The following is a 20777-nucleotide window of genomic DNA, read 5'->3' on the forward strand; positions in this document are numbered from 1 at the left end:
CACGTAAAACCTTTGATGCTTATAGAACAGCAGCATTTGAATATATTCGACCACTAAAACACTATCTCGGTTACTATTCACATGATTCTAAGACATATTGCTTAAAACATGCGTCCAATAGCTATTCTAAACACTGCTGAAATTCCTTTCCAGACATGCATACCGATTATGGACTTCTATGTAAAAAGCTTGACATACGAGGTGCGTCCACATATTAATTTTTATTTTTTGGTAAGAACTTTACTTGCTAATCTACAACAATGTTATCCTCTTCAAAATATTTCCCATTACATGCTATACACTCATGCCAGTGCTTTTTCCAATTCCTGAAACACTTTAGAAACTGTTTCCTCGGGATGGTTCATAGGCCCCTTAACTGTGCATTTTTAATCTCATCCATTCTTGTAAAACCGCTGTCCTTTAAGGCCTGCTTTGAAATATTTATACCACTTGTATGCTCTTGGTTTACTCATAAGATACGCACCAAAAACAATATTTAACATTTCTAAAAATTTGATACGCTTTATTCCATTCTTAAAACAAGGTTTAGTACAGATTCTCTAATGTATTTTTATACAAAACAAATAATAGTTGATGCTACCAGAACACATGTAACCTATTTGACAGCTGACAGTAGAGTAAATACCCAATATGCATAACATTGTACAGGCACTTTTCAGACATGATTACGAAGACAGTGATAAAAAAAGTAGTGCAAATCGAACTAATACAACACACGAAATTATAAATATCTGATTACTTTTTAAACACTCTTCGTGCTGCAAGTTTCAATGCAGCCCTTCAAAGAAAACTTCTACCTTTTAGTAGAAACACAAAGTAAGAAAAATCCTCAAATTCTACAGATTGATTGCACTATATGTGGTTCTTATGTTAATATTATTTTCTCTATAATGTTTTGCTTCGAAGAAGCTATCGTCTTTTGTATTCATTATGGTTTTAACGCATTTGTCTAAAAATAAACGCAGCAGCCGGGAAGTATCTGCACACGGCGTCGCCACAGATTTAAAGCGCGCGCCGCGGCAGGGCCGGCACTACGTTGTGGAACAGCCTGTAGAAGCGGCCTGTGACGTAGCAGGGCAGGCAGAGTGGGGACTCGCTAGCTCGCTCTTCACTTTCCCGACAGACTACGCAACAGTTGTGGCCCGGCTCGCCACAGGAGAGGGTGCAACAGCTGTAAGGCAGCCTTCCCTACCAAATCATTGCATGCATCCTGGACACAGGGGTTGGAACGCCATACGGTTAATTGAGATGATACTGTGAGGCTCTTTGTATGTAGCCTATACGGTCTGGGAAAAAAACACCCGGAAGTGGAGGACAAACGAAATGAAAACTCACAGGCTGAAAGTGTATGTGATGTTATTTCAGTTATTACAAAATCGAGTCAAATTTAAACGGAACTTGGCAGTATGCGCCCTTTATCAGTAGGACGCTGCAACACCCCTGGCTTGTACGCTGGCACTACCTCAGTTGGGAACGCTGTCATCAAGCCTTTTATTATCACCTGAGCCAAACTGGCCCACAGCTGTTGTAACTGGTCTTTGATATCCTGGGTACGACGACCGAGCTCTTCTACTGCGGACAGATCTCAGTGTGGGAAGGCAAAAAAATGGTGTAACAGAAATGAAGGACAACAAAAATATTACATGGTGAATCAAACGGAATAGTCTAATGTGGCGTCAACAACTTTTGCAAGATATAAGAGTTTATTCTAGTGGATCTCTGGGGATACTGAAGTAACGGAATGAAAAATTAATGCCGAAACCCGGGATCGAACCAGGGACCTTTAGATCTTCAGTCTAACGCTCTCCCAACTGAGCTATTTCGGCAGATGCCTTAGAAGTCTTGCGATATGGCTGACGCAGCTACATTCTTCGGTTTCGTAATAGCTGTGTGGCGGCAGTCCAACGTTGTCCTGGAGTGGTGGGGGCGGGGTGTATCAGCGATGAGGTCAGACGGGTTGTGCTTCGGCAGACATCAAGACCGCGTTCTCCATAAGAAACGGAAGAAGCTACAGATACTGACACCTCGGTGATATATCGGTCATTGAAGACAGGGTACTGACTCGGTAAGCATAAGAAAAGGTATTACCAAAGGAAATGATCGCGACATTAGAGTTATAAAAATGAAATCTCAAAACAATGAATATCTGAATAGCAGGGACGTAGCAGCAAGGAGGTAGGCGTGAAGTTGTCTCCGCGGCAGTCCTTGCCTAGTGTCGCAATTAACAATCTGAAACGTGGAAATGGAACAGAGCAAAAGTGGACCATATCTCGCGCTCTAAATCTTCACTGATTACTGCAGATCTTATCACCAAATGAGAGCACTACACCGGCACTTGCTTGGTATGACAATTCATACACTGCACAAAAGAAAGCAGATCGCGTTCATAGCAACACTACATGTAATTTTTATCCACGGTATGTTCCAAGCTAAAGACCGTTCCTTCAATATGACAATCGTGCCTCAGGAGTCTTCACGACCACGCAATCTAGCGCCGAAGACCAGCAAGCCAACTTAAGGACGGGGAAAATATAACAAAGCATTTACGTTTCACAAGCGCTGGCCATACTTCATACCAGCAGTAAATACTGAACTTCAAGCAGTAAGATTCAACTTACCAGCACTCATTAAAGTAGCTCAGTTCCCAAGAATTTGGAGTCATCAAATCTAACTGACCAGTAACTGTCAGTTTGCTTTAACTTATTCGGAAAACAGTTTTTTGGTTGCCCAAAAAATTTTTATTTTGCTACAAGAATTTAGTCTGTCAACGACATGTTATTACGGAAGATATCACTCGAAGAAAGGTTTATGCTTCCGAAGAGAGTTTCTGCTTTCCTGCAAGACGGAGTAGGAAATTATAAGAATAATTTTAGTTTTCGAGATATATTTTGTTTACAAAGAGGAATATTAGCTCGCAAGGGGAAAAAAGTAGAGTCCCCTGTTGTATCTACAACACCGCCCAGCCTGGGTTGCATGTTTGTAGAGAATCGCTACATTTGGCGCCAGACTGAGTCCGAAAACAGGTAAGCATGTAGAGGGACCAGACGCAACATCAACTATGTGATTGCTGAAGTCCAAACGTACAGCTTCAGCGTAGAGTTCCTATAAAAATGGCAGTTCTCTGTGTTTTTCCACAACAGATGAATAGGAAGATGAGGATACATACTACGAAAATAACAGTAACTAACCGCACCATAGAGCTGAAAAATATATTCGCGGATCAAAAATACGTTCATAGAGAAAGTGATTTGTTATCGCACAAACCAAATTTATAACAGCAACATTTAGCTGCAGATGAGAAGCTACAAGTATACAATAATGCAAAGAGAGCCGCACAGAATCCAAAATCCTAGAAAAAAATGTAATAATCACAGCAGACAAACTTTTTTTTTTTAGAATGATTATTACTTAAAATATGTTTACATTTTACAGAACTCGATGAAAGTCTCCACTGATCAAGAGGCAAAGGTGCTAAAACGTGGTTTGCGCAGGTTGCAGAGAACAGTTATCAGCATATCAGGTGGACCTGAATTTCCAAAATTTAATTTGCACACACGGTCGCTGCTAGAGCTTCAAAACCAAAGGATGAAAATGTTAGATCGGGTATAACTTCGTAGTGTCTGTGTTTTGCGTCTTGGTATTCTGGTTGCTATGGACTAACTTGTTTGTCATTCTTTATTTGCAATTTACTGTTGTTATTTACGTTTACATACTCTCACTTTGTCATTTGGAGATGGTGAGTGGAGCTGTGGACGCTAGAAAATGGAGTGCCAAGTGGTGAAGTGGGAACATTTCCGGAAGAGTCTTCTACTTGAGTTCCGCAGAGGAATGACAGCAGCGGGGCCGGGGCAGCCAGAAACGTCTGCGCCGTGTCTGGGACGCGCCACTGGACGGAGCGCGGCAACAACGTTTTCTCCTCGTTTTAAGGAGGATCGTTTTGAGATTAGTGACTCTCTACGTTCCGGAAGGCCTTCGGGGTTTGATGTAGATCGTTTAAACGCAGTATTCCACGATGATCCATGTCGGTGTACTAGAGAACTGGCAAACGTGATGATCTGTGATCACTTCACCGTCGTGCAATATTTGCATGCAGTGGGGACACATTTGAAAAATAGGGTGCATAGATAACGAAAGCATTCCCTAAGCCAAAATCACAAAATCCAGCGCGTGACCGGCCACCACACGTGCATCTCTGCTCGCTCGCCATCAGTTGGCTCGTGAACAGCGCCAGCCATTCCTGTCTTGTGTCGTTACTGATGACGAGAAACGCTGCCTTTGTGCTAACATAAGGAAAAGAAAGCAAAGGGTTGCGCCCGAAAAAGCAGCAACTCCCCACAGGAAGACCCACGCTAATCCACAAAAGACAGTGTTACACAGCTGGTGAAACAGAGACTGTGTGGTGTACTACGAATTGCATCCCCGAGGTGTAACCACCACTGCTGAAAATTACTGCCAACAATTGGGACGTCTTGCAGACACAATCCAGGAACAGTGTAATGTGACGCTACCCCACGAAACGCCCGCCAGCTCGCCTTCTGCTAGCTAGACTGACAAGAAACTACAGGAGGTGGGTTATAAAGTCGTTCCGCACCCACCTTATTAACCTGATCTTGCGCCCTCAGATTTTCACCTTTCCCCCTCTCTATCGAACAACCTTCAAGGAACTTCCATTCCGGATGAAAATGCGCTCCGAACATATCTCGATGAATTCTTCGCCTCAAAACCACGTGATTTCTACAGTCATGGAGTGGAAAAGTTACCCCACCGCTGGCAGCCTGTTGTAAATACAGAAGGAGATTATGTTATTGGTGACTAAACTCTCTGCTACGTGTATTTCTTGTGTTTATTATTATCACTGTATGCTACGAACTTGTGCACTTACCATATAATAGGCGGCTAAGTCAATTATTATCCTTAAAGTAGTTATAAAATTTCATTGTAATCAAATAGGAAACTAACAAGAACATCATTTTTCGACATAGTCTTCTTGCGTTCCATAGCACTTGGTCCACCGTTGTACAAGCTTCCTGATACCCTCATAAAAGAACGCTCTCGGTTGAGCTGCGAGCCAGGAATGCATCGCTTCTTTCACTGCTACGCCCGAGGCAAATCGACGACCCCTCCTTAATGCCTGTTATAATGGGCCAAACACGTGATAGTCAGAAGGGGCAAGATCAGGACTTTATGCAGCATGATCCAGTACTTCAAATTTGAGTTTCTGGAGCGTTTCAGCAGTATGGGCAGCAGTATACGGACTGGAATTGTCGTGCAACAACATAACACATTCTGACAGCGATCGGCGTTTGCTTCGAATTGCAGGCTTTAGCCCGGCAGTAAGCGTCTCACTCTTTACTGTTGTGCCCCTTTCCCCATAATGTTCCAGAACTGGACCTTGTGGGTCCCAAAAAACTGTAAACATCAGTTTTCCTGCGGACAGTTGAGTCTTGAACTTATTTTTTGCACGGTGAATTTGGATGCTTCCATTCCATACACTGCCATTTAATCTCCGGCTCGTAATGATGGATCCATGTTTCGTCACCAGTAATGATCTTGTCTAAGAAGTTGTCCACTTCGTTACCGTAGCGATCCAAATGTTTATTGCAGATGTCCAAGCGCGTTTGTTTATGTAACTCTGTAAGTTGTTTCGGACCCATCTGGCACAAACTTTATCAAACCAAAGTCGATTGCAGATGGTTTCGTAGGCAGAACCGTGGCTAATTTGCAGACGACGTGCCACTTCGTCAATTGTTAATCATCTGTCTAAGAGAATCATTTCACGTCAACGCTCAATGGTTTCTTCATTTGCGGCGGTAAACAATCGTCCAGCTTCTTCATTGTGCGTAACACTTGTGCGACCATTTCGCAATTTTTCGATCCATTCGAAGACACTCCGTTGTGGCAAAACACTGTTCCCGTACTGTACCGAACGTCCTCGGTGAATTTCGGCCCCAGATACGCCTTCAGACCACAAAAAACAAATTACTAAACGTTGCTGTTCTTTGCTGCAAATAGACAGCGGAGCAGCCATGATTAACAGTACGACAGCGATAGCGAAACTAACCTAGCAGCTTGAAAATTGCAAATATATAACAGCAAATAAACGAAGCATGCGTCGTCAACTTAAAACGACAGTACTACCAAAATAAACAAAAATATAACTAAATTGCCCCCCCCCATGAACCATGGACCTTGCCGTTGGTGGGGAGGCTTGCGTGCCTCAGCGATACAGAGGGCCGTACAGTAGGTGCAACCACAACGGAGGGGTATCTGTTGAGAGGCCAGACAAACGTGTGGTTCCTGAAGAGGGGCAGCAGCCTTTTCAGTAGTTGCAGGGGCAACAGTCTGGATGATTGACTGATCTGGCCTTGTAACACTAACCAAAACGGCCTTGCTGTGCTGGTACTGCGTACGGCTGAAAGCAAGGGGAAACTACAACCGTAATTTTTCCCGAGGGCATGCAGCTTTACTGTATGATTAAATGATGATGGCATCCTCTTGGGTAAAATATTCCGGAGGTAAAATAGTCCCCCATTCGGATGTCCGGGCGGGGACTACTCAGGAGGACATTGTTATCAGGAGAAAGAAAACTGGCGTTCTACGGATCGGAGCGTGGAATGTCAGATCCCTTAATCGGGCAGGTAGGTTAGAAAATTTAAAAAGGGAAATGGATAGGTTAAAGTTAGATATAGTGGGAATTAGTGAAGTTCGGTGGCAGGAGGAACAAGACTTTTGGACAGGTGTTTACAGGGTTATAAATACAAAATCAAATAGGGGTAATGCAGGAGTAGGTTTAATAATGAATAAAAAAATAGGAGTGCGGGTTAGCTACTACAAACAGCATAGTGAACGCATTATTGTGGCCAAGATAGACACAAAGCCCATGCCTACTACAGTAGTACAAGTTTATATGCCAACTAGCTCTGCAGATGACGAAGAAATTGATGAAATGTATGATGAGTTAAAAGAAATTATTCAGGTAGTGAAGGGAGACGAAAATTTAATAGTCATGGGTGACTGGAATTCGTCAGTAGGAAAAGGGAGAGAAGGAAACATAGTAGGTGAATATGGACTGGGGCTAAGAAATGAAAGAGGAAGCCGTCTTGTAGAATTTTGCGCAGAGCATAACTAAATCATAGCTAACACTTGGTTCAAGAATCATGAAAGAAGGTTGTATACATGGAAGAACCCTGGAGATACTAGAAGGTATCAGATAGATTATATAATGGTAAGACAGAGATTTAGGAACCAGGTTTTAAATTGTAAGACATTTCCAGGGGCAGATGTGGACTCTGACCACAATCCATTGGTTATTAACTGAAGAAACTGCAAAAAGGTGGGAAATAAGGAGTTGGGACCCGGATAAACTGAAAGAACCAGAGGTTGTACATAGCTTCAGGGAGAGCATTACGGAACGATTGACAAGAGTGGGTGAAAGAAATACAGTAGAAGAAGAATGGGTAGCTTTGAGAGATGAAATAGTGAAGGTAGCAGAGGTTCAAGTAGGTAAAAAGACAAGGGCTAGTAGAAATCCTTGGGTAACAGAAGAGATATTGAATTTAATTGATGAAAGGAGAAAATATAAAAATGCCTTAAATGAAGCAGGCACAAAGGAATACAAACGTCTCAAAAATGAGATCGACAGGAAGTGCAAAATGACTAAGCAGGGATGGCTAGAGGACAAATGTAAGGATGTAGAGGTGCATATCATATCACTAGGGGTAAGAGAGGTACTGCCTACAGGAAAATTAAAGAGACCTTTGGAGGAAAGAGAACCACTTGCATGAATATCATCAAGAGCTCAGATGGACACCCAGTTCTTAGCAAAGAAGGGAAAGCAGAAAGGTGGAAGGAGTATATAGAGGGTCTATACAAGGGCGATGTTCTTGAGGACAATATTAAGCAAACGAAAGAGGATGTAGATGAAGATGGAATGGGAGATATGACACTGCGTGAACAGTTTGACAGAGCACTGAAAGACCTGAGTCGAAAAAAGGCCCCAGGAGTAGACGAACATTCCATTAGAACTACTGATAGCCTTGGGAGAGCCAGCCCTGACAAAACTCTACCATCTGGTGAGAAAGATGTATGAGATAGGCGAAATACCCTCAGACTACAAGAAGAATATAATAATAACAATCCCAAAGAAAGCAGGGGTTGGTAGATGCGAAAGTTACCGAACTATCAATTTAATAAGCCACGGCTGCGAAATACTAACACGAATTCTTTACAGACGAATGGAAAAACTGGTAGAAGCCGACCTCGGGGAAGATCAGTTTGGATTCCGTAGAAATGTTGGAACACGTGAGGCAATACTGACCCTACGACTTATCTTAGAAGAAAGATTAAGGAAAGGCAAACCTACGTTTCTAGCACTTGTAGACTTAGAGAACGCTTTTGACAATGTTGACTGGAATACTCTCTTTCAAATTCTAAAGGTGGCAGGGGTAAAATACAGGGAGAGAAAGGCTATTTACAATTTGTACAGAAACCAGATGGCAGCTATAAAAGTCGAGGGACACGAAAGGGAAGAAGTGGTTGGCAAGGGAGTGAGACAGGGTTGTAGCCTCTCCTCGATGTTATTCAATCTGTATATTGAGCAAGCAGTAAAGGAAACAAAAGAAACATTCGGAGTAGGAATTAAAATCAATGGAGAAGAAATAAAAACTTTGAGGTTCGCCGATGACATTGTAATTCTGTCAGAGACAGCAAAGGACTTGGAAGAGCAGCTGAACGGAATGGACAGTGTCTTGAAAGGGTATAAGATGAACATAAATAAAAGCAAAACGAGGATAATGGAATGTAATCGAATTAAATCGGGTGATGCTGCGGGAATTAGATTAGGAATTGAGACGCTTAAAGTAGTAAATGAGTTTTGCTATTTGGGGAGCTAAATAACTATTGGTGGTCGAAGTAGAGAGGATATAAAATGTAGACTGGAAATGGCCAGGAAAGCATTTCTGAAGAAATTTGTTAACGTCGAGTATAGATTTAAGTGTCAGGAAGCCGTTTCTGAAAGTATTTGTATGGAGTGTAGCCATGTATGGAAGTGAAACATGGACGATAAATAGTTTGGACAAGAAGAGAATAGAAGCTTTCGAAATGTGGTGCTACAGAAGAATGCTGAAGATTAGATGGGTAGATCACACAATTAAGGAAGAGCTATTGAATAGGACTGGACAGAAGAGGAGTTTGTGGCACAACTTGACAAGAAGAAGGGATCGGTTGTTAGGACATGTTCTGAGGCATCGAGGGATCACCAATTTAGTATTGGAGGGCATCGGGGAGGGTAAAAATCGTAGAGGGAGACCAAGAGATGAATACACTAAGCAGATTCAGAAGGATGTAGGTTGCAGTAGGTACTGGGAAATGAAGAAGCTTGCACAGGATACAGTAGCATGGAGAACTGCATCAAACCAGTCTCTGGACTGAAGACCACACACACACGTAACTAAACTGCGGATAATAACTGACTTATCCTCGTTTATACTCCCCCATTATATACATCTGCGCTGGAATCCTAGAACAAAGAATTTCCTCAAGAGACCCTAGGGCCACAGGCAGCTGAATACACGTGAGATGCAAGGTTCTGTGCTACGGACCCTTATTGTTAAAACTGTCTACAGCGGATCTGGCAATACGCCCACTCCTATCAGCTCGCATTGTACGCCGAAGACACAGCGGTATACCCGCAAAGACTGAACGTCCAGCTCATGCGCCACTGACGCCACGCAGCTTGCGATGTCCTGTAGTGGTGCGCAGGGGCGGCTGCGTCTGTTCTACTCGCTAGTAAACCCGCACGGCGCCTTGGAATTGTTCTGTATATGATGTTACTGCGCCCTGCTTTGCAGCAGTCGACAATTCCCTGGATAAACGCTGTCCATATACACATCGATCTCCCGCAGAAAGCGTAAAATGAGATGGTGGGGAAAAAAAAAGGCTCTGAGCACTATGGGACTTAACTACTGTGGTCATCAGTCCCCTAGAACTTAGAACTACTTAAACCTAACTAACCTAAGGATATCACACACATCCATGCCCGAGGCAGGATTCGAACCTGCGAGCGCAGCAGTCGCGCAGTTCCAGACTGAAGCGCCTAGAAACGCTCGGCTACAGCGGCGGGCAAAATGAGATGTCGAACTCGCACTGTACCTCCGTCGGGAGGTCGCGGCGGCGGGCACTCGATCAACTAGCTGAGGTACCTTACCGGCCTCGCCCAAAGCATTTTTTAAGAAGTCGCCAGCAGGCGCCACTATTCACCTATCATCGTAGTAGCCCGCCTGTCTCACAAATAAGAATAACTACACGGTTCCACACGAGTGTGAAGGTACTGCAAAGTAAATGTCTCTTGTCTTATGACGGCAATGGGAAATTTGGACGAAGCTGCTGAAGTCATCGGTCTCCAGGTTTACACAGTACTTAAACTAACTTATGCTAAGGACAACATACACACGAGGGAGGACTCGAACCTCCAACGGGGAGGGGGGCTGGCCGTGCAAACCGTGCCTAGGCGCCTCAGACTATGCGGTTTTTTTTAGAAACGTACCTGTGCTAGTACACAAGTTCCTCTGGTAGTACATAAATTCGTAAGACTTGTGGTGTACGAGGTCATGCTGAAAAGTGATGTTGAAACGTCCCCTTTGAACAATTATACATGAGACTGTGCTTAACCTGACACACAATATTTTGTTAGCGCAACGCAATCTGACTTTCAAAAATCTCTACAAAAGAATGGCCCTGACTAACATTAAACTATACCTTTCACAAATCACTTACCTCACAAAAATCTTCGCTGCTCAAGCTACTGCAATACAGCGAGCACCACTACTGCCAGCTAAATAAAAGATTCAAACTATGGAAGGCACTAACTACTGATAGGGATAGTTAGCAAATGAAAGATATTAGTAGAGAACAAACAATGTATTTACCTTGCTATCATCGTATATAAATATAGCAGTTCATGACAAATTACAAATCTCCGCCATCTCTCTCCCCACATCCACCACTGCTGGCGGCTCACCTCCAACTGCGCAACGCTACGCGCTGTTCACAGCCAGCTGCCTAACACTACAATGGCGAGTATTACAACAATGCAAAGCAGCCACAGACTGCACACATCACAGCCAGTGATTTTCATATTGAGCGCTACGTAATGTTGCCAATAAGAAAACATAAACAGCCTACTTACATAGCCCCCATGCTCCCCACAAAAAATTTTACAAAATTTTTTTTGGGCAGTGGCCAATAATGATTTGATAAAATTTTTCATAATTACAATAACAAAGAAATCAAATGCACACACTTATTGATACAATGTTGGTCAAAAGCTAAAAATTTCTCACAGTCCATAAAGACAGTCCACATTGTTCATCACAGTAAAAATGCAGAGTTTTTCTCAAAGTCTGAGCAGTAAAAGAAAATGCACACAGAAGTAGTGGATTTCCATGCAGTCTTGAAGAAGTACTGTTGTCCTTCCAACTGAAAGACAGTGCTGACTCTTGACATGCATACAGGTAATGGGCCACAACAGAGCAAACCCACAGCAGAGTCATTCGACAGTTTGAAGAAGATTGGTAGGTAGGTCATCACAGAGCAGACCCACTGTAGTCCTGGTAGAAATAATGGCGTTGGTGGGTCATCATAGATGCAGACCCACTGTAGTCCTTGTAGAGAAGGCCAGCAGCCATCTGTTGCGATTGTGCAGGTGCACATTCACCATCAAAGAGTCTTGCGGAGAATATAGCAAGTCCATAAAACACCACTTGTGCACTCACAAAGTTTTTGAAATTGTCCTTAGAACCAGCAATGCTGTTATCCAGTCCCTTGCTGAATCATTAAGACACGTGCAAACACTATCAGTCCCTACTTCTCACATATTGTCCATATACTATGACCAACAGAAACGTGTGCAGTGAAATGTAACTTACATGTTAATAATATCATGAACTGGTGACAATTACAATTTTATAACATAAGAATACAATAAAAAAGGTACACAATACATCATTAAAAACATAACAATATAGATAACATTTGTAGTAATAGGGGCTTTACAAAAGAATAGAAATAACATATACATCAGTGGAATTATGACATGAGTACATATATAAAAGATCACAATAACTTTTGAAACATCAACTTCACACATGAGCATTAGACAGAACAGAATTAATAATGTCTAACATCTTTACAAAGTAAATAACATATTATTAATGCCAATTATATTCGAGGATAACAGTATTCCTCATCATAGTGAATGTAGCTTAATATTAAAAGAAGAAAAAATTCTATGAAACTACACCGAGACAGGATGAAAACAAATACACAAGGGTACACAAACACATAGTGGGATAACACCAATGGGAAAGGACAGGGTTCGTTTTCAGTGTAACATTTGGTACTGCAGTCCAACCCAAAACTTCATATATCTTTCCTCTTATTTCATCCTTTGTTTCCACCAAAAAAATTCTATCTAAGCATGCTTTCTGTATTTATATGTTCACACATTTCTTACCTCAACATTTATTTCCAAGAAAATCCTACCTAAACCTGTTTTCTGTACTTTTTTTTTGTATAACTCCTCAATGCATTTCTTCCAATTCATCGAAACTCATTCTCTTAGAGGCTACCTACTCTTAAGCTAACTTAAATCTACTGAGCTCAGATGCTAAACTAAGGGATGAGGCAATGCAGCAGCACAAAATAAGTAACACAAACAGCAATGACCAAAAAAATGGATAATTGCAAAGCAAGCTACAGTAAATCTAAATTACCAAGCAATTCAACATTACAACTAATATGAGCCAATGTGCAGCAACAAAAAATAAATCTGGCTTAGCAGAGTAACACAAATTAAAGTTCAGTAGCACTATGCCTGGCAAACAGCAGCTTATATCTAAACATGACATAGCTCAAGTAGAAAAAATAGTACACTAAAGATAACAATGCAGATAAGGGAAATGTATAATCACATCTTAATGTCTAAGTAATTAAAGTGGTGCACCACAACAACTTATTGTAAAAGAAATATTACCATGTACTTGAAAAGAAAATTATGTGTTACTGTTACTAGTTCCTTCTTAGTGTTCTTTCCTTTCCAAGTGCTCCTTTTTTAAAGAATGTGGATCATAAAATAATTATTTAATAGATCTGTTGACAGAAAGTGTTCACATTAGCAAATGCATTTCATTTTATAAAAGCAATGCTGCAACACAGCTGGAAACCAGATATCAAATGAAATAAGCAATTACGCAAACCAAAGCATAAAAACATCATTCAATAGCTATGTGGCATTTCGTAAGTCAGTAGCTCTCAATTCTCGTAGAAAGACACTTGTCATTATCAGGTTTGCAGATGTAAGAATATTTCCGAGGATAATGGCCTCCCCTTTTTTTTTGTTCTACCTGTGCCGCTGAAAAGGGCTCGCAATAATGGCTTTTTCTCCATGCGTCTGACACAGCTGGGTGCCCGCGACGCATTAAGTGCAGGTGGTCACTTAACTTTCGTACGGAAATATTTACGACAGCAGTTTCTGCTACCGTGGCAGTCTCATATAAAAATATTTCACAGGTCAAGAATTAGCGTTGCAAATCTGTAGAAACAAAATCCTATAAATATAAGTGTCCAAAAAAAATATTCGTCAGCATTGTGATACAGTCACACATTTCATAACTCTTAAAGTACGTTTCTTGGTTTCCAACATCCTGTTTCACAAGTCAAGAGTCCCTACCCACTATTCATTACTCCTTACCTTATTACACATATACGTATCCATCGACACTCGTCAATATTTCGTCATTATAAATATGAAGCATAATCAAATAACTCATATAGCCTCAGCCTATTAATCATAAACATACCTCAGCAGCATAATACACATCGTCGTCGTAAAAATAACATCATAACACCTCAGTCAAATCTCAAAATCGTCGTAGCTTCCTCCAATAATTTCAAAACCTAAGTGTCATCTACCTCAAACGTACTTTAAAATCATGATCCCATACCAAATATATCATTCAAAGCTCTCATAGTATCACAATGGTTCCGAAAAAATATGAGCATTTCACAAAGTACAGACAAAATACAGTTTCGTAAGTGTGAAGTAATCCCACTCTGTAATTGCGTAAACATATGTCACTGATGTAATAAAAAAGTTTATCTCTCAGTTACATGATCAGATAGCTGTGTAATTTGTGTGTTAGAGAAATATGGTCCTGATGTGTAAAGTTGTATAAGCAAATACCATATTAGCTAGGGTTCCTTGTGGTTGCCACACACATGGTACACAAAGTAAGTGTGTACCCCCCTGAGGATAAATGTAATTATACTCCCAGGTGTTACAAATTACTGCAATGGAATAAAATGTATCACGGAAAACTTTCTTTGTAATTAAAAAAAATCTTTAAAAATAAGTGTTTTAAGTATAAGATTAATCACTCAAATGCGTGTACTGTAGCGCTAAACTGTGCATCTTGTCGCAACATAATCTCTGTGGAAGTGTCGTAGTTATCGTCCTCCGAAAGCTAAGTTCTGCAGAAGTCAATGTACTTACCACATGATAAACAAAAGTGAAATGCTTTGCGTATAGATATCGTAGTTATTACGCTTATTGCCATGATGAAGAAAGTACTGTGCTGTAACGTATTGTTGTGCTACGGAAAAGGCAATCTCATTGTAGCTATACCACAAAAGTTACTACTAAAACATGTTTTTCTTCCCAGAAGAATTCAGAAAACTGTGCGGATATAAAACAGATACACGGCAAAAGCAACATTGTAAATTGTCACTCATTAGTAGCGTCGTGATAACATCGTGTAGCTGTCACATAAACTAACCACTGTGTCCTCTGGTATCTCACAGAAAGTACTTTAACCCCAGAATGTATTTTCAAGTAAACCAAAATGTTGCATTAAAATATCATTAGCAGTACCAGTATGTGTCCTAAGTATGTAAGCCTGATAGTCGTTACGTAATCGTGCAACTAACAAGCAAGAATGTACAACTAACAACATTGTGTCGTCTGTTCATTATAACAATGCATTCCTAATTACTGTTTAAAAATGTTCCCTAGGTTCTAGACTGGATATTTAACTTCAAACATTGTTGCATGTTAACAGTTTCTTAAGTCTGACAAGCATACTAGTAATGTAAAGTGAAACGTTTTATGGCAAAGACAAAGTTAAAAGGCAAATTATCTTTCAATAAACGGTTTTACATGTGAAATGTGGTGTAAACCTTTACTCTTCCTAGTGCACAGAGTTTCAACTTCAAAGCAATTATCATGTTGTATACATCGGTAAAGAATGCTAAAATTTTTCTCCAGGCTAGCGTCTTATGTTATTTTTCTCGGAGCCAGCGGGCGCACGCGGCTGCCTGCTGTGCGAGTCACTGTCTGTCTCTTTGTTGGCGCGCGCCGTTATTGGGATTTAGAGACCTAACTTCTACAAATTCACCGTGACGAGAAGGCCCTGCTCTGTTTGAATCCCGCCAGTTCTGATGCAATTCAGGTCTGTCGTTACGATCACATCGTCTGTCGTCATGTCGATAGTTCCTGTAGTTTCTTTCTTGTCGGTTAAGTGGTGGAGAATTTCTCCCTGAATCGTAACTGCGCGCTGGACCGTTGCGTCTAAAGTTATTCTGTCTCCCTTGATAATAATTGTTTTGGTTCCCATATTGTCTGTTTCTCTGATTGTCTCTGTGATATTCATTACTACGGAAATGCGATCTTTCTCTGTAACTGTTATTACTCTGCCAGTGGTTGTCATATGGGTGGTGTCTGTTTTGGTCACGATTTGCGTTGTAAGAATAGCCTTGTCGTGTCCAGTTATTGTTTCTGTCGTCACGGAATTGTGACGTATGTGACCTGTAGTGATTGTTTTCCTGTTTTCGCATCCGGCGACTGTCAGTGTCAATTTCTAATTCTTGTAAGAGTCCCTGAAATGCTTCAATGTCGTCTTTGCAACGTCCTGCCAAAATAATATGTCGTAAATGTTCAGGCAGTTTGATTAAGCAAATGCGGATGAGTTCTGAGGGGCTGTATGGGTTTGAAAGTTACTGATTCTTATGCAACATGTCTTCAAAATATTTGACAAGACTGGAAAATTCAGATTGCTCGAAATGTTTCATCATTATTATACCATGTTTTACTCGGTCTTGTGTGGCCTGAGACCAATAGGCTGAGAGGAAGGCATGGTAAAACTCTCCTTCACTGTGGCAATCGTGAATTACCGATCGCATTCTTACAGCTGGTTCATTCTCTAAGTAGCCACACATAAATTCTAATCTGTGCTCTAATGACCAGTTGGAGGAAAACAATGCGAGAATTGATGGAGCCATGCTTGTGGATGAATGTCGTTGCCAGAATTCTTAAATGTTTTGAATTTACGTGTAGTAATGAACAGCTTATAGTCAAAATCATCATGTCGACAAGTCGCATATCGGTCATTGTTAGGTCGTGTCGGCCGTTCCATCTCAAAATTCAGTGCACATTGCCAATTTCTTTCATAACTTCCGAAATGCCCTGTGTTATTATTTTGCGGCTTTTCCGTATTTCTAAGTCCCTCTTCCCGTGTTGGAGCGCGAGTGTCCTCTGAAATACGTAATTCTTGTATTACCTGTGTCAGCTGATCTTGTACTTCCCGGATTTCTCTTTGGTGTTGCGTATTAATTTGATTCTGATTTTGTTTGAATTTCCTAATTTGTTCATACTCTTCTGTGTCAGTGAAGGCTACAGGTGTTGTGTCATTCAGATCATCATCTACCTTTGTAGATAAGTTAGTGAACTGACCTGAAAGTTCGGCTACTTTATCCGATAGTGTACTTATTTCCTCAGTGTGTTTTTCTGAACCAAGTTTCAGAGTATCTACTGTGTCCTTTAAGTTTTCCGGAGTTTTTGCAAGTTGCGTAACCGAATTGGTAGATGCAACTGAGTCAAATTTAGCTTGCAAGGTCTCATGATTTTCATGAACAGTAGTTTGCAGTTCTTTTATGGCTGCTTCGTGATTCTGTAATGCATTTTCATGCCGCGAAAAAATAGGTTGAAAATGCTCACAAATTTGAGTTTTTACGTCATTACAGACTTTTTGACATTTCGATTCAATGTTATGTAACTCAGTAGTTAAATCTTCACGTGTTTGTTCAAGAGTTTGTTCCAATGAGTCTAACTTTTTAAGATTTTGTTCCACTGTGTCTAACTTTTGCTGTGTTTGTCTCTGATTTTGTTCCATTGTGTCTAACTTTAGAAGATTTTGTCCCATTTGTTTCTGATTTTGTTCAAGCGTTGTGTCTAACTTTTGTAGCTTTTGTCCCATTTGTTGCATTAACTGTAATAACAATGCACTGGTGTCTGAAACATGTTCCTCAGTGCTTTTCGGCAGTGAATTTGCACCGGCAACATTCACATTTTGACAAGCGGAAAATGTGTCTTGACTCATTTGAGAAAACGGTGAGGACGCAAAACCTGAATCTACAGTATTTGCAAAATTGTGTCCTGTCATTTCGGATTCCTGAGGCGAGCTGTTGCCGACCGATCGATCGATAATGCTTCCCTCTTCACTAATTGTTTCACTGTCCATGCCATTGTTTGCCGCCCGCTCCATTTCCCTATGCACAATTACCAAATTACTACTTTGAACATCAGTTAATTCATTACTCGGTGGCGCTAACACACTGCTTTCGTCTTCACTGTCATTTCTCAGTTTACTTTGGAGCCTAGTATTACGTTTTTCACACGCCATTATTGTCACAGTATTTCACACGATAACACAGAAAAGCGCAATTTGAAGAGCAAAATAAAATAACATAGCAATGGAAATAATGTCTACTTAATTGCCAGCGCAGCTGCGAAATACTTGGTGCAAATCTACATGCATGCCACAACTGTTTTACTGTACAACAATGAAAAACTACAACTACAAAGGAAATTCTCTCTATAATTACGCGCTAGCAATGAACAACAGCTACACTAATTACACAAACTACAAGAAAAAAATCAGAAGATTCCAGTGAGGTATCCTAGGCTAAGGGTCGACATATGAAACTTCCCCTTTGAACAATTATACATGAGACTGTGCTTAACCTGACACACAATATTTTGTTAGCGCAACGCAATCTGACTTTCAAAAATCTCTACAAAAGAATGGCCCTGACTAACATTAAACTATACCTTTCACAAATCACTTACCTCACAAAAATCTTCGCTGCTCAAGCTACTGCAATACAGCGAGCAACCACTACTGCCAGCTAAATAAAAGATTCAAACTATGGAAGGCACTAACTACTGATAGGGATAGTTAGCAAATCAAAGATATTAGTAGAGAACAAACAATGTATTTACCTTGCTATCATCATATATAAATATAGCAGTTCATGACAAATTACAAATCTCCGCCATCTCTCTCCCCACATCCACCACTGCTGGCGGCTCACCTCCAACTGCGCAACGCTACGCGCTGTTCACAGCCAGCTGCCTAACACTACAATGGCGAGTATTACAACAATGCAAAGCAGCCACAGACTGCACACATCACAGCCAGTGATTTTCATATTGAGCGCTACGTAACGTTGCCAATAAGAAAACATAAACAGCCTACTTACAATGTCACAGAACTTTTTATGTGAAAATTCTCAAAGCTTTTTGAATAAAGCAAACGTTATTAACATTACTGTTCATGTCTACACATTTCTTTCTAAACAGACACCCTGGCGACAAACACACGTCTGCGAACGAGAGACCAGTTTGTTGATACCGTGACTGTAGAATGTCTTTCACAAACTATTTTATATTTCCAGACAACCGTAGCACTAGAAAAAAATTGTTTATTCAAACACGACCGCTTTCGCGGCTTTAAGCCGCATCATCAGGTGAACAACGTTAGTAGGTAATATGCATACGTATCGCTCCTAGCCAAAATTTACTATTCAGAGAATAGCACTGACGATATTCTCCGAATAGTAAACTTTGACTAGGAGCGATACGTATGCATATTACCTACTAACGTTGTTCACCTGATGATCCGGCTTAAAGCCGCGAAAGCGGTCGTGTTTGAATAAACAACAATTTTCCTAGGTGCAAGCAGAGTTCTTCCTAACGTCCAGTTTCACTTTGTCGACGGAGCCAGAAGCTCACCTCTGCTTGCACCGCTTCAGCACCATCAAAGGGAAACAGCCGAACGTATTCAGTTTTTGCAAACAGACGAAAATCGGATGGTGCCGTGTCGGGACAGTAGGGGGGATTGTCGGTGGCAGTGAGGCCAACGTGGCTGCTGGCTGCGGAAGTCGCAGCACTCTTGTGTGTCTGTCACTGCCATGCTGAAGGAGAGAGCGCTCTGTGTATGAGTGAACTCTTCGAATCAGTTGTCTGAGTGCAAAGCAGAGTTTATAATGTGCCTTTAGGTGTGAATTTCAAATGCAGAAAACTGTGAGGATGGCTTTGCCTGCTGATGGCATGCCACAACTATTATGGCGTCGATGGCCCTTTTTGATGGAACTTCAATGATAGTCTGCGGTTTTCTGGGTCAAAATGATGAACCCAGCGTTCATCATCTGTCACATTATGATGAAGGAACCCTCGACTGTCACGCTCCAGACGCAAAAGAAATTGTTGACAGATGTCCAGTGTCCTCCGTGCCATGTCAGGGGTGAGCATTAGAGGCAGCCACCGTGGGCAAAGTTTTCTGTACAGCTTTTCTGCAACGGTGGCCTTCACATGCACTCGTGATCTGCCATTCTTACCCGAGAGCTGTGTTTGCGTTTTCCGACGATTTTCTCTTACGAGTTCCTTAACCCGATCCCGATGACTCTCGTCGGTTGCCGTAAATTGTCGTCCTGTTGTGAAGGCATTGCTAATTACGCATATAATTTTTTTTTATTTTCTTTAGATTTCTATTCTTTTTCTTTTGTTCATATGGGCATTTCTGATTGTGATTATGTAACATTCTACTGTGGTTTTTGAATGTAAAGATGTAATTGTGATTATTTCGTTTGCCAATGCATAAATATGTTTCTTGCTTTGTACCTGTGGTAAAGTTTGTAAAGTTCTCTTTTGGAATATTATTAATTGTGAAAAATGCAGCCGGCCGGAGTGGCCGAACGGTCCTAGGCGTTACAGTCTGGAGCCGCGCGACCGCTCCGGTCGCAGGTTCGAATCCTGCCTCGGGCATGGGTGTGTGTGATGTCCTTAGGTTAGTTAGGTTTAAGTAGTTCTAAGTTCTAGGGGACTTATGACGTCAACAGTTGAGTCCCATAGTGCTCAGAGCCATTTGAAAAATGCAGTCAATAACATTTATAAAGATTTATGTAATTTACGATAACGATATAACATCTATAGACTGGGGACAGCGATAGTGATATGAATAGTCTAAAGGTTGTTGTGTAGTAGAGGAGATGGTGGATGGTGTGTCTGTGAAGTGTGCGTGGAAAAATAGTACTGTGTTTTATGAAAAGCATACGTAATTGTATGGACAGTGATACCGAACCATCAGATTGTTAATTCTCTTTACCACTGCGGTATGTAATGTCATCGCCAGCGAACTTTAAGAGCAAATAAACCGGACTGTGAAAGTGCCGCTAACAATACTTTGTTGTGGCCGACACGAACAGTGCTTTTATGCGAATGAACTTTGCTGGTATTGGTTTTGGGTGGTGGAACTGTTGTATAACACATTCTATCAAGCCGTGAAAGTAAAGACTTTAATTAACAGTGGAATATAAATGACTTTCAGTGACGTTGTCGAAGTTTGAAATGCGAGAACAGAGTGGAC

At 41.2% G+C, this 20777-nt stretch overlaps 1 non-coding gene across 1 annotated transcript; it reads right to left on the reverse strand.

Annotated features, from left to right (window-relative positions):
* Window positions 1–1774: 1774 nt before the first annotated feature.
* Window positions 1775–1847, reverse strand: Trnaf-gaa (transfer RNA phenylalanine (anticodon GAA)). The gene has a single exon. It is a non-coding gene; the product is annotated as a tRNA-Phe (tRNA).
* Window positions 1848–20777: the final 18930 nt, after the last annotated feature.

The sequence above is a fragment of the Schistocerca serialis genome, chromosome 10 (assembly GCF_023864345.2).
Source record: "Schistocerca serialis cubense isolate TAMUIC-IGC-003099 chromosome 10, iqSchSeri2.2, whole genome shotgun sequence".
Taxonomy (NCBI): domain Eukaryota; kingdom Metazoa; phylum Arthropoda; class Insecta; order Orthoptera; family Acrididae; genus Schistocerca; species Schistocerca serialis.